Source organism: Mirounga leonina, unplaced genomic scaffold (assembly GCF_011800145.1).
Source record: "Mirounga leonina isolate KUSES-001 unplaced genomic scaffold, KU_Mleo_1.0 Mir_173, whole genome shotgun sequence".
Lineage (NCBI taxonomy): Eukaryota > Metazoa > Chordata > Mammalia > Carnivora > Phocidae > Mirounga > Mirounga leonina.
The window spans coordinates 60,654,917-60,663,742 of NW_023270447.1; positions in this window are offsets into that span (position 1 = coordinate 60,654,917).

Consider the following 8,826-nt stretch of genomic DNA (forward strand, 5'->3'; position numbering starts at 1 on the left):
GCGCGCTCTCTCTCTGTCAAATAAATAAATAAATAAAATCTTAAAAAAAAAAAAAAGCAGAATCTTAGGCCCCACCCCAGACCTACTAAAACAGAATTTGCACTTGACAAATCCCCAGATGATTTGAATACACATTTCAGTTTGAGAAGCACTGGTCTCAGCTCAGCTGTGCTTATCTTCTTCACGTTAGTAGCAAAAGAGTAGGTATGATGCCTTGTGTGAAGCCCAGGCTGCCTCCTGGGAGTGCTGTAACTATGGGTGGCTTTTATGCCACCTCTCAGAAGCTCTGACTCTTGCTGGAATAGGGGGGACCGCATGCCACATGAACTCCTGCATTGAGCCCCTCCAGCCTCAGCTGGGGCTGCCATTGCTGGCTCTATAGGATAAGTGGCCTCAATATCAACCTTTGCTCTCCTCCTGAATTAATGTTACACAGAGATTTGCGGGAGGTGGGTGGGCAGGGAGTAAATGGAAATCCTTCAGCCTTCCTGTGAGGTCTTAGTTTCTCTGACACCATTTGTCTGCAAGAAGTCCCTGAGGCCAGGCTTGTCCTGATTCCTGTCCAGCTCTCGGGTTACAAGGACCAGCTTCCTCTGTCCAATGGATGCCTCCCCCAGCCCCCAATCAAGGGCCACCCAACCTCCAGGTCAAGTGATCAAACCCGAAACCTCAGTCCTCCTTGATTCCTATCTTTCTCTTACCCTACATTCAATTCACTAGTAAGTCCTCTTCGATATTCTTTCAAAATGTACCCTGAATGTGAATACTTTTTACCACCTCCCGCCGTCCGGGTCCAAGTCTGGGCTACTGCAGTAGGTTCCTACCTGCCTTCACTTGTCCCAGGTAGTTGGCCCTCCAGTCCTCCACAGGACAGAGGGAGCTGTTTAAAATGCAAATCAGAGGTGTCTGGGTGGCTCAGTTGGTTAAGCGACTGCCTTCGGCTCAGGTCATGATCCTGGAGTCCCCGGATGGAGTTCTGCATCGGGCTCCCTGCTCAGCAAGGAGCCTGTTTCTCCCTCTAACCCTCCCCCCTCTCATGTACTCTCTCTCTCTCATTCTTGCTTTCTCAAATAAATAAATAAATCTTTAAAAAAAAAACGCAAATCAGACTTCTTTGCTCCCCTGCTTAAAACCCGCTAATGATTTCCTACGGCACTTAGAATAACATCCAAATACCTTCTCAATGCATACAAGGTCCTGCCTGGGGATACAAGGTCCTGCATGATGTGGCCCCTGCTTACTTAAATCTCGTCTCCTACCGCTGTCTTCACTCTCAACCAGCCACAATAACCTCAGCGTGTCTCTCATCTCAATCCTTATCACGCTCAACCTTTTTGCAACATTTGATATTCTCCTCCTTCCTTGGCTTCTAGAAAGTATCACATTCTCCAGGTTTCCTCCTACCCCCTGGAACATTCCCTCCCAGTTTCTTTCTTTCTTTCTTTACTCTTTCTCTTAAATGTTTTTGTTCCCCAGGTGTCCTTGCTTTGCCCTTTATCACCCCCCACCCCGGAGTGATCTCATGGCTTCAGTTCCATCTATAGACCAGTAACTCCCACTCTCTTGAACTTCAAATTCTTAGTTACTTATTGGATGTTTCTATTTGTTGTTCCATAGGCACTTCACCTAAATGCACCAAGTCCCAAATGCAACTATCACTAACTCCCATACACCCTTTCCGACTTTTCTCTTCCTATGTTCTGCATCTCGCCCTTGGTTCCTAGGCATTTAAGCCTGGAACTTGAAACTTTTCCTCAAATCTTCATTCTCCCTCCACTCCTGCATCCAAGGCTTACCAAGTCTGTGACTTCTACAGAGAGACAGTGTAATAGTGGTGAAGGATGCAGAACCGGCAAGACAAAGGGGCTTTGTCTGTCAAGAGTTGAGATGGGGGCTCTGTGAGCCTGCGTGAAAGGAGGTCCTGTCCCTGTCATTTCCCCATTTTTCTCTGTTTCCACACAGCTGGGAAGAGGTGTCTTCCCCAGTCCTTTGCTCCTTTAGAATATCAAGGGGAGCTAATAGAAGCCTAGGGGAAAGGAGACCACTTAGGTATGCCCGTTCTTTGGCCAAAGAGTCCAGTAGGCTCCTCAAGGTCCAGCCCAGGACAGCAGGCCTAGGCTTTTCTGTTGGGTTATGAGGCCGAGGCCCCAGCTTAGAAAAGCCTGTATTTGATCTCTGTGCAGCCGTTGCTCAGAGAATTTAAGGGGTTGCTGGATGAGGCTTGGCTCAGGCAGTAAGTCTGTTAAACTCCTCTCTGGGGGCAACAGGGAGCCCTGTTTTGTAGCATTTGCTGCTTTTTTGGTGCAAATACGCCACCACGGCCAATTTCAAGCTGCTAAGATGATGTCGCTCAGTAGTGAGTTGGGAAGAGAATTGGCTCTCCTGAGCCCATGCCCGTCTCCCCATTTCCCCAGATTTCCAACACCAGTCAGACAGTCGGAGAGAGGTAACTCTAGGCCCCTGGATTGTCCACCTCCCCGTCACTTACTTCCCCAGCGTTGCCAAACTCCTCTCCAAAAGGATTGTTCCACTTGTTCGATTGTTCTAGCAGGGTGTCATAGCGCTGTCTTTTCCCCACACCTAGGTCACTGTTGTTTTAAGTTTGCTATTCTGATAGTTGACGAATTGTCCAAGCTCCTCACTCAGTGCTTTTTCTGAAGCTCAAATTTGCTTTTATTCTTTCCCTGCTTAAAATCGTCTCATGGCTCCATAGGATCCTTTGGACCAAGACTCATCTCCGGATGCTGGAACACAAGGCCCTTATGCCTTTCATCTTCCCCTTCCTGGAATGTCTTTCCCAAGATGCTCCCTTCACTATTCACAAACCCAATCCCCTTTCTGCTACAGGGCTTTGGTCCCTTGCTTCCCCAGCACAGGACCCTCCAATCTCTCAGCCTGTTGGAACTTTCTTTGTGATTCAAGACCTAACCCCAACTTTTCTTATCCTCCAACTATATGTAACAGAGCAGAGCATTCCTTCCAGAGGCCTTGTAGCTCTTTTGTGATTACGACTCACTTGGTGAGTCTTTGGTCATGGCCTTGGTAAGAAGGAGTGAGAGAGCCAAATTTGCTGAGTATGAAATTGGTGGGGATTTGAGAGTATACTGTGGTAACTCTGGAGAAAAAGGAGGAGGGCTAGTAAGTGAAAGACTGCAACCTGAGGAGAAGAAAGTCTCACGAGTGAGAAATTCCAGTAGGACTGTCGGAGGAAAGTTTCAGCACGGTGATGCCTAATGCCCAGTCTGAAGGGTACTAGCTACTCTGAATTCTCAACTGCCCCATAACCGCCCCTCCACCCCCCCCGCCCCCCCGCCCCACCATTCAGTGAACGTGTCCTCAACACCAACCTTCATTCGTGGTGTTTTCGGAACAAAGGGAGAAGAGTAATGAAGAGTGGAGGGAGGATGGCAGCCACAGAATTCAGGTTGTGGGGTGACCCCGAGGGTGTGAACACCATGGGAGGGAGAGTCCAGTAGGAACAGAGGAGGGTGTGAACTTCCCGAGGATGTGGAATACGGACTGAGCTGTTCTGATGGGATATAAATGGAAAAGGTGGTCCCAAAGGGCTGCCCTGAGGACATTTGGGTTGCGTACACACAATCTTTCCTTCCTCTCAGAAACCCCCCAGAATTTTGTGCTTCTGTTGGGATGTTTTTCTATGTAAGCAGCTGTGCTAGCCTCCGCCTGAGCTGGATAAGCTGAGAACCCTGCCAGAGGGCAAGTGTCATCCCAACTCCCTCCTCCTGGGTAAAAGCTGGGTGGGAGCGGGCCTGGCCCTTCCTCCCCGACCCCTGTCCCAGCCTCGTAGCAGCTACTGCCAATGAACACGGGATATTCGGCAGCATGATGCTAACGCACCGTCTCATGTCTTCACACAACGACTCTCTCCGGTGCCCTTGTCCTTCCTTTAGGGAAGCGGAAATGCAGGCTGCGAAGGATTACATGAGTTGTCCAAAGTCACTGTTAAGGGGCACAGCAGAGATGTGAATTCAGGTCTGTTTGATTCCAAAGCCTGTTCTTTTATTTATTTATTTATTTATTTTAAAAAAGATTTTATTTATTTATTTGACAGAGAGAGACACAGCGAGAGAGGGAACATAAGCAGGGGGAGTGGGGGAGGGAGAAGCAGGCTTCCCGCCGAGCAGGGAGCCCGATGTGGGACTCGATCCCAGGATCCTGGGATCATGATCTGAGCCGAAGGCAGACACTCAACGACTGAGCCACCCAGGCGCCCGAAAGCCTGTTCTTTTAACCACTGCCTAGACACCTCTCACTGTTTCATCCATCTTATTCATTTAACGGTATGCGCCCGGCCCAGGGCCTGCTGTGAGTCTCTCCCACAGTAGGAGGCTGAGTTCAAGACAGGCGTCAAGAGGGGCTTACTTCAAGTAAGTGGGAAAAGGACCCCCAGTACGCATCCAGCAGTGACGCCCAGCGAGAGAGCTGCAGGGAACCCGGTCCGGTCAGCCCTCTGTCCTCCATCCTCCGTGAGACAGCCGGGCTCCTGAGCTGCTCTTACTCAGCTGCTGGGCTCTCTTTGACCCCTGAATCCATGTTTCCTGCTGAGGAAACAGGGGGACCAGACACTGGCTGGCCTGCTGCCCTGGGAGAGGGCCTGGGGTGAGATAAGAGGATGCATAGCCCGTGGGAGGAGCCTGAGCAGGCCAGAGGGCCAGGCAGGAAATCACCCCTTCCTTGGGGGGCCAAGAGGGAATGACTCAGGGCTGACTGGCGGGAGTTCCGTTTTTGTGGCCAGAACGGGCTGCCGTGAGGCCCCTTGGATAATGTGCTCGGGGTCGCCTTCCCCAGCCGTCTGCCAAATGGGGCTTGGACAGGTGTGCCTTGGCCTTTCCTCTTTCCCTTTTCCACCATTTCTCTGGAAACAAGTGGGCTGGGCTGGTCTCTTGCTCAATCCCTGCCCAACCCAGGCCATCCCCTGCAAGGTAGAATGTAGCCGTAGAGACAGGCGGTGAGGACTGAAGCTAGGTAGCCATGGGACAGCCGAGGCTGAGAATCTAGGTGCTCTGTACCTACGGTCTGCTGCCTTGTCTGTAGCGGGGCTCTGGCTGCTAGGAGGCCACAGTGGAAATGTGGGCATCTTCTGCTGGGGGAGGGTGCCCTTAGCCTAGGACTGGGGCTGATCTGAAACGTTCACCTCTTGTCCCCCTGTCCCCCCACCTTCCTCCCAACCCCAAACAACCACTGAGAACGAATAACTGAGTTCAGCAAGGATGCGGGACACAAGATCGACACACAAAACACAGTTTTCTTCTGCAGACTTGCAATCTACTTTGTATCTCCATAGATGTGCCTATTCTGGACATTTCATATAAATGAAATACAAGCAAATGCAATAGGTGGTCTTTTGTGACTAGCCTCTTTCGCTTAGCATGGATTTCCCAAGGTCCAAGCATGTTGTGGCACAGATCAGTACTTCATTCCCTTTTAATGGCAGAATAATACTCCATTGTATGGACAGACCACATTTTGTTTATCCATTCATCATTCGATGGACATTTGAGTTCTTTCCACATTTTGGCATTACAAATAACATTTCTATAAACATTTGTGTACAAGTTTTTGCGTGGACGTATGTTTGGATTTCTCTTGGGTAGATACCAAGGAATGGAACTGTTGGGTCTTTTGGGCACTCTTAAGGAAACTTATGTTTTATTGACGAACTGCCAGATTACTTTCTGAACAGGTTACACAATTTTACATTCCCACAGGTGGTATATGAGGGTTCTGACTTCTCCTTGCCAACATCTGTTATTATCTGATTTGTTGATTATAGCCATCCTGGTGGGTGTGAATTTGTATCTCCTTATGGTTTTGATTTGCATTTCCCTGACGATTAATCATGTCAAACAACTTTTCATGTGCCTATTGGCTATTTGTAGATCTTCTTTGGAGAATGAGCTATTCGAATCCTTTGCTCGTTTAAAAATTGGGTTATCTCTTTATTATTGAGTTGTAAGTCTTCTTAATATATTCTAGACACAAGTCCCTGATCAGATACATGATTTGCAAACATTTTCCCCATTCTGTAGTTTGTCTTTTCACCTTCTTGATAGCGTCTTTGGATGTACAAGTTTCTACTCTGATGATGTCTAATTTATCAATTTTTTATTTTGTTACTTGTACTTTTGTTGTCCACAGAGTCCATTACCAAATCTGAGGTCATGAAGATTTACTTCTATGTTTTCTTTTAAGGGTTTTATAGTTTTGGCTCTTACATTTAGGCCTTTGATCCATATTGAGTTAATTCTGTACATAGTGTTTGGGTAGAAGTCCAACTTCATTCTTTTGCATGTGGCTATTAATTTGTTCCAGCATCATTTGTTGAAGATCATTCTTTCCCCATTGAATGGTCCTGGTGTCTTTGTTAAAAATCAGTTGACCTTGGACACATGGGTTTATTTCTGGACTGTTGATTCTATTCATTTATTTGGTATTTGTTGCTTTGTAGTTAATTTTGAAATTCAGAAGTGTGAGTCCTGCAACTTTGTTATTCTTTTTCAAGATTGTTTTGGCTATTCTGGGTCCCTTGCAATTCTTTATGGATTTTATTTTTTAAAGATTTATTTATTTATTTGTTCATGAGAGACAGAGAGTGAGGGAGGAAGACAGAGGCCCTCAGAAAGAAAGGCGGAGCAAGGAGCCTGATGTAGGACTCGATCCCAGGACCCCGGGATCATGACCTGAGTCGAAGGCAGATGCTTAACTGAGCCCCCCAGGTGCCCCTATATGGATTTTAGAACTGACTTGTCAATTTCTACTAAGAAGCTGGACGAGATTCTGATAAGGATTTCATTGAGTCTGTGGATCAATTGGGGAAGTATTATCATCTTAATAATATGAAGTTTTCCAAGTCATGAACATGAGAGGCTTTTCCATTTATTTAGTCCTGCTTTAATTTCTTTCAGTGATGTTTTATAGTCTTCAGGGTATGAGTTTTGCACTCTGTTAAATTTATTCCAAAGTATGCTTTTTTTTTTAACTAATGGTATGTTTTTGTTTTGTTTTTTAAAGATTTTATTTATTTACTTGAGAAAGAGAGAGAGAGCAGGGGGAGGAGCAGAGGGAGAGGGACAAACAGACTCTGTGCTGAGTGTGGAGCCCGGCCTGGGGCTTGATCTCACGACCCTGAGATCATGACCTAAGCCAAAACCAAGAGCTGGACGCCTAATCGACTGAGCCACCCAGGTGCCTTCCTCTCCCCCGGCAAAGACAACTTTTTAGTCTCCACATCCTGGACCTCAAAATATCCCCGCAGTGGATCTGAAATTTCATTCTAGCAAATCCTACCTCCCCTGTCCTGCATAGCCTCCCAATTACTCCAGTTTTGTTTCTTCTTAAATTCAGCCCCCCACTCCAACCATTCAAGTCTTTTTAGAATACAGATTGTGCTAATCACCACCCATTCCAAACTCCTTGCATTTGTATATACGATCAGCTGACACTGAGCACGCACTAGGTACCGGGCCCAATGCGGCCCATGCCCGTGTGATCTCACTTAGTGCTGACAACAGTGAGGCAGCTATTACTAACCCCATTTTGCAGAGGAGAAAACTGAAGCTCAGACAGTTTAAGTGACTTGACCAAGGTCACACAGACCGTAAGTGATTTAGCAGGAACTTGGACATGGGTCTATGTGATTCCAGAATCCGTGTTATTACAAAACCGTGCTGTGTTATACCTTCTTTGATTTCATCTGATTCACTGAAGAAATGTGTGAAGCAAGACAAACTTTGTTTCTGAAGGACCGGTGGGAGAGAAATCTGAGGACAGCCACACAGCCTGAGGCAGTGAGGCAGGACTAGCTTTCAGGACCAGAGCCCCTCCCAGCACACTCGTAGATAGATCCTGAGGAAGGCGAAGGAATCCTGCCGTAGCTGGCTGAAGTCGGAAGTGACCTCTGCCTTCCTCCTTGGGGGCCCGCAGGCCGGCCAGTAAGGTGGGTACCAAGCCAGGGAAGGCCACCTAGAGACCTAAGAAGAAGTGAGAGCTCAGGACAGGCCAGAATTGGTCTGATGCTGAGGCGTCAGTGAGCTGAGACTGAGCTAGTGCTGATCCCGGCCCGGACTGTTTGGACAGAGCCGACGCCTAGACTGGCAGTTACCAAGAGACGTAGGGAGAGCTGCTGGTGACGGGCGCTGGAGAGCAGGGAGGAGGCCAGGGGAAACTGGACTTCTCATAGAACAGAGAGGTGGGTGGTGGTGTCTGTGTAAAATAGGTCTTCCAGAACATCCCCCGGCACGGAGAGCCAACCCCAACAGCGGGCTGGGGGCTTACGACTGTGTCCCTGGGGACAGCGTTTCTTTTCTTGGAAAGTCCAGTTTCTCTTTGGTTCAACTTTTCCTTGGGATTGGCCAGCAGTGAAAGGAAGACATTGGATGGAGCTTCTCATAGCATTTATTTTTTTTCAGATAATAAAGCCGGGAGTGCGGAGTAGCCAAAAGGGGAATGTTAGTGGTGTGGGGGCTGGCTTGGGCGGGGGAGCTGAGGAGGGCTTGAGTGTGGGGAGTCGCAGAAGAGGGTACAAATGTGCAGCAGCTGAACTAGAAGGAGAAACGTGAAGAGTCACTGTAAGAGTAGCTGCCGAAGGCATGGGAATAGCTGCAAAGGATGAGGACCCGAGTCCCCTAAGCCCACCCCACCCCTGGGTCCCCTCTTTTATTTTTTTAAGATTTTATTTATTTATCTGAGAGAGAGAGAGAGAGAGAGAAGGAGCAGAGGGAGAGGGAAAAGCAGACTCTGCACGGAGCCCAATGTGGGGCTCCATCCCACGACCCTGAGATCACGACCTGAGCCAAAACCAAGAGT